The sequence below is a fragment of the Nilaparvata lugens genome, chromosome Y, assembly GCF_014356525.2.
Source record: "Nilaparvata lugens isolate BPH chromosome Y, ASM1435652v1, whole genome shotgun sequence".
NCBI lineage: Eukaryota > Metazoa > Arthropoda > Insecta > Hemiptera > Delphacidae > Nilaparvata > Nilaparvata lugens.
The window spans coordinates 5,224,998-5,231,420 of NC_052519.1; positions in this window are offsets into that span (position 1 = coordinate 5,224,998).

Genomic DNA, 6,423 nt, shown 5'->3' on the forward strand with positions numbered 1-6,423 from the left:
ATTGACAAGAAATTCTAGCTACTGCATTATATAAAATTGGAAATAAGTTCGATGACTTGATAATATCAGTTAACATTTATTACTACAATACAAAGATATGTTACTTTTGATCTATTAAAATAAATAGGATGGCGCAAAAAGAAGGCACTTATTAAATGCGGTAACTAAGTTCTAAGAAAAACATTTAGGTAACAACGATCAGGAAAAAACAATGTAGTTGTCCGGTACAACTAGGAAGCTTACTTATTTCACATTAACTTCTTTATAAGTAACTATTTAGTATTTTTGAATTGTGTGTTACTGCATTCAAAATGAAACTTTTATAAGATCATACAATTTTAAAGGATTGAATAATTGAAAATAACTGAAATCGGGTTTTTAACAATGAAAATTAATGTTCATAAATGAAATTACTGACAGAAACTTCAACGTATTAACACAATAGTTTGATGTAAACAAATTCAAGGAAATTCAGAAATAGTAGTTTTTAATTAACACAACTAACTTGTTCATTTTCCAGTAGGCCTATTTAGATCTATTGACAAAATATATTTTTTAATAGTCTTTATCGGAAATTAACAACTAGGTACTTGTTTGACATAATTGACCTCATTTACGAAATCACCCTCTAACTATAGCTACTTACTTATTCAACATAATAAACTCTATTAACAGAATCACTCTTTAACTAGTAGGGTACTTATTTCACTTAATTAACTTCATTTACAAAATGTTACTTTGAATGCAAACACTTCTTAGATGAACTACAAAGATAAAGTGGAATAGTATTTACTAAAGGTATCGGGACTATACAGGGCCGTCGACAGGGGGGGGGCTGAGGGGGCAAATGCACAGGGGCCCGGGCATCAAGGGGCGCAACCCTCCACCTCCCAATCACTCCCCTACCCCTTTGGGGTCCCGAGTCCGAGGTGGTATACTGCACAGGGGCCCATAAATTCTCTCGACAGCCCTGACAACATAGATGATAAAAAATCACAGAAGGTGATTAAATTCTCTCGACGGCCCTGACAACATAGATTATACAAATTCACAGAAGGTGATTAAGTAGCCTACTAAAGTGTATGAAAACATCAAAAATCTTATGTTGCCTGCTGCAAATGGACGCATCGTTGAAAGATTCTTATTTCTTTTTACTTATTGGACGAATCCGTTCAACAACATTCTAATGAAAAATGCAACCAGAAGATCTTGCAGTTCGGTGAAAAAAATCACACAATCCCTGGCCTGTAAAATATAAAATATACAGATGAGAAATTAACTTTACAGTACAGTAAAACTTCTATAATTCGTTATTCTCTATAATTTGTTGTGGAAGCTCAGTCATTTAGCTCGTAGTAGAGCAAAGTATTTCGGTCGCCTGGATCATTCATAGAAAAATCGAGCACTGTGTTATCTATAGAAATATATTATCTAGGTTATCTATTTTACCGTAATTGAAAAATAAATTGCAGATAGGCCTACCTATGTACGGCTACTTACCATCCAGTATGCGAAAACCATGAAGACCCAGAAAATTTTGACAGAAGTCTCCACACCAATCATCCACATGATGATCCCAATCATTTGAAAGGTGAAGATCTTTCCAGGTCCCTGTGAGTAATGCACTTGATTTGATACAGTGTCTGAATAAAGAAATTAGTGATTTAAATTCATAACCTACATTTTATAAAGTAGATCCGCTATCCAACTATTAGTTTAAGGTTTGTTGTAAATAATTCACTCGATCTGAGAACTGTACATAATATCAATACTTAGTCGAATTATCCAACATTAATAATGCGTTATCAAATCAGTAGAATCATCAAATAGTCTGTTCATGATTCTATGATGTAGAGATGTAGAGATAGATTTCAAATGAATAAATTCAAACAATAGCAAAAATTATAAAAACTTTACACATCCATGTGAAAAATTTTGAGAACGGAGGAATTTTGTTTTGTTAACAGTAGACTAAGCTATGAATGTGACCTAAAATTCATCAAAATCTTTAAATTAAATAATTATTATACACTTTTAAAATGTTTTAATTAATAATTTATAGCAGTGATGAAAGAATATATAGGTATACTTTCTTGTAGAAAATAGCCCTCGTATCTCATCCACTTCAAGTTCAATTCTAATCTAAAGTTTTCTATTCCATTCTAAATTATTGAAATGGTTTACTATTTCTCATTTTCTCTTCTCCAAGGAAGCTTCGAATATCTAAAAAAAAATCAAATTTCTTTGCTATTTAAAATCTTTTTGTTTGAAAAATTTTGTGTTCGATTTGATTTGATCTTGATATCATGAATTTAATTAATTCATGATTGATTTGAATTACACGACAAAAAACTGTGTGAGAGTAATTGCAAATAATTGTATTTGTTAGCTGAGTAAATTCAAAAAGAGGAAAACTCACCACCCAATGGATGCAGCGTGACACGACTCTGAAGATCACTCTGAAGATGTTCATGACATTCAGAGAGTACATTTGGTCGACCATAACAACAACAGCAATCAAGCAGAACCGCTAAAACATGGTGAAAATATAATGTAAAGATAAATACATTAATATATAACATGGAGAAAAGATAGCATAAGAAGATATGGTATAGGTAGTTTATGTTCCAAATTTCAAGCCGAATTCTCGGTTAATATTCAAGCCGACTACTGTCTATTATTACTGTTTTGGCCGAGTGAACAGCACAGTATGAGAGACTACTATTGGCTTGAGTTAATAGTGTAATTTAGATCATAAACGCCCTACAATGGGATATCTTCTCATGCTATATTTTCTGTATGTATATATTATAGAATTATAATATTAAGCACAGAAGTTGAAGATTACAATTTTCCAGTAAACAGTAAAAATACAGAGAGATCACATTATTGCTTTCATAACACACAATTAATAAAATGAAGCTTAGACCTGAAAAATATAAAAGAAATAATCTCAAACAAAATAAAATCTCTGGACAAAGTGTGATTTGTTGATTGATTCATACAAAAGTACATCATTAAAATGATTGGGAGAGAAAAAAATAAGGTAACTTGTGCTATTCCTCTCCCAAATTTAGATAAGGCTACACATAGTCCGAAATAGGTCGTCTTGTTGATCACTTCACAAAATGTTCAGTCCTTAATTATTTTTACAAGTAGATTTTTTAATTTAGATGCTTCAGAACATAAAAGAAATATTTCACATTATTATCACTAAAATAGGAAATATTCATGTATATTAAAGGACAAAAAAACAAACTTAATTCATTCTAAATTATGCACTCGGGTGTCCACATCAAATTGGATTTCTTTATACTTGGAAACGTTAAACTTGGATTTATATGTGTGATAATTTAATTCTCACCTATATATTGACATAAATACATGATAAAATATCTAATGGGTAACCAGGGGGGCCAGGGGGGGATTTTTAAAATGGGCGTTATATGGTGACATATATACTGATGGTGAGATAAGTTTTAAAACATTTCAAAACATTTGCGCAAAGTAGAAGTTTGTAAAACTGATTATATTATAAGTTTTGAAATATGTTTAAAAAACTAGTTTTAAAACAAATTATAACATAAGTTTTACAATTTGTCCAAAAATATGATTTTAAAATGTTTTAAAACTGCTGTTAATATTAGTTTCATAATCTGTTAGTGGGGGCAACTGAAACAAGTTTGAAAACTGTTTTTAAAGTTGTTTTAGAACCATTTTAACACCAAACTTATTGCAAACTGCTTTCAAAAGTGTTCAAAGCAGTTTTAAAACATGTTAAAATGATCTCAATGCTGCTTGGGTGTAGTCTACTTTCCTCTGGCCCTGACAGCACCCTGGTTTCACACCCATATAAAAGGGTTGGTGCAGATGTAGTTTTGTAAAATTTTTGTCTCCACATAGAATTGACAAAATAAAATGAAATCAGATTACCCACTGGTATTTCCTCCTCTGCATCCTGCAATTGAATTGGAACCAGGTTCAATGGAGTAATTTAAAATTGTGCACCGAATTGCACCCAGCTCAAGCACAATTGGTGCTCTCACCCATTGATGCACGCACTCCCCACACCCACAGGGCACTACCATTAAAACCTACTCAAAGATATATTTTCATTTATTCAAAATACATTAAGTTGTTTTCTATCTCAGTATCTCTTTAATGATCTTCTCGGCTGCACCCATATTTCAGATGCCTGTAGTCTACTTTTCTCTGGCCCTGACATCACCCTGGTTTCACACCCATATAAAAGGGTTGGTGCAGCTGTAGGGCGTAAGAGATGCATTCATTTACATCCTCCACAAGACTCAAATCAACAAGACATAGATACAACAATGAAAGTGTAGTACATACACCATTGTTTCTATGTAATTTCTATGTTTTTCTGTTATTGCTTCTTATGAGAAGGTTGGATCAGCTGCTCCAACTCTAAATTCTATCTTGGTTATTATTATTATAAGTACCTTTACATTTTACTTTCCTTGCCCCACTACCATAGGTAAGGAAAGTTATGCTTTCCAGAAAAAATTGAAGTTGCTAGTAGAACTTCTCAATATTTTATAGCATTTTGTGAGATAGTGACATAGAAGTGATATTTGTATTCAAAAAGTAACATTGGAGACTCCTTCACAGGAAATATCACATGTTCAACGATTATTATAGGGAAACTACTTTGTTGGAAAATGTTAGTACTGTCAGGAGAATTTCAGCTTGGCTCGTTTACTATATTCGTAGTTCTTTACTTTGGTATTATGATTTATTTTCAATCTGCCAAACATAGTTTTATTGACAAGAAATTCTAGCTACTGCATTATATAAAATTGGAAATAAGTTCGATGACTTGATAATATCAGTTAACATTTATTACTACAATACAAAGATATGTTACTTTTGATCTATTAAAATAAATAGGATGGCGCAAAAAGAAGGCACTTATTAAATGCGGTAACTAAGTTCTAAGAAAAACATTTAGGTAACAACGATCAGGAAAAAACAATGTAGTTGTCCGGTACAACTAGGAAGCTTACTTATTTCACATTAACTTCTTTATAAGTAACTATTTAGTATTTTTGAATTGTGTGTTACTGCATTCAAAATGAAACTTTTATAAGATCATACAATTTTAAAGGATTGGATAATTGAAAATAACTGAAATCGGGTTTTTAACAATGAAAATTAATGTTCATAAATGAAATTACTGACAGAAACTTCAACGTATTAACACAATAGTTTGATGTAAACAAATTCAAGGAAATTCAGAAATAGTAGTTTTTAATTAACACAACTAACTTGTTCATTTTCCAGTAGGCCTATTTAGATCTATTGACAAAATATATTTTTTAATAGTCTTTATCGGAAATTAACAACTAGGTACTTGTTTGACATAATTGACCTCATTTACGAAATCACCCTCTAACTATAGCTACTTACTTATTCAACATAATAAACTCTATTAACAGAATCACTCTTTAACTAGTAGGGTACTTATTTCACTTAATTAACTTCATTTACAAAATGTTACTTTGAATGCAAACACTTCTTAGATGAACTACAAAGATAAAGTGGAATAGTATTTACTATTGGTATCGGGACTATACAGGGCCGTCGACAGGGGGGGGGGGCTGAGGGGGCAAATGCACAGGGGCCCGGGCATCAAGGGGCGCAACCCTCCACCTCCCAATCACTCCCCTACCCCTTTGGGGTCCCGAGTCCGAGGTGGTATACTGCACAGGGGCCCATAAATTCTCTCGACAGCCCTGACAACATAGATGATAAAAAATCACAGAAGGTGAATAAATTCTCTCGACGGCCCTGACAACATAGATTATACAAATTCACAGAAGGTGATTAAGTAGCCTACTAAAGTGTATGAAAACATCAAAAATCTTATGTTGCCTGCTGCAAATGGACGCATCGTTGAAAGATTCTTATTTCTTTTTACTTATTGGACGAATCCGTTCAACAACATTCTAATGAAAAATGCAACCAGAAGATCTTGCAGTTCGGTGAAAAAAATCACACAATCCCTGGCCTGTAAAATATAAAATATACAGATGAGAAATTAACTTTACAGTACAGTAAAACTTCTATAATTCGTTATTCTCTATAATTTGTTGTGGAAGCTCAGTCATTTAGCTCGTAGTAGAGCAAAGTATTTCGGTCGCCTGGATCATTCATAGAAAAATCGAGCACTGTGTTATCTATAGAAATATATTATCTAGGTTATCTATTTTACCGTAATTGAAAAATAAATTGCAGATAGGCCTACCTATGTACGGCTACTTACCATCCAGTATGCGAAAACCATGAAGACCCAGAAAATTTTGACAGAAGTCTCCACACCAATCATCCACATGATGATCCCAATCATTTGAAAGGTGAAGATCTTTCCAGGTCCCTGTGAGTAATGCACTTGATTTGATA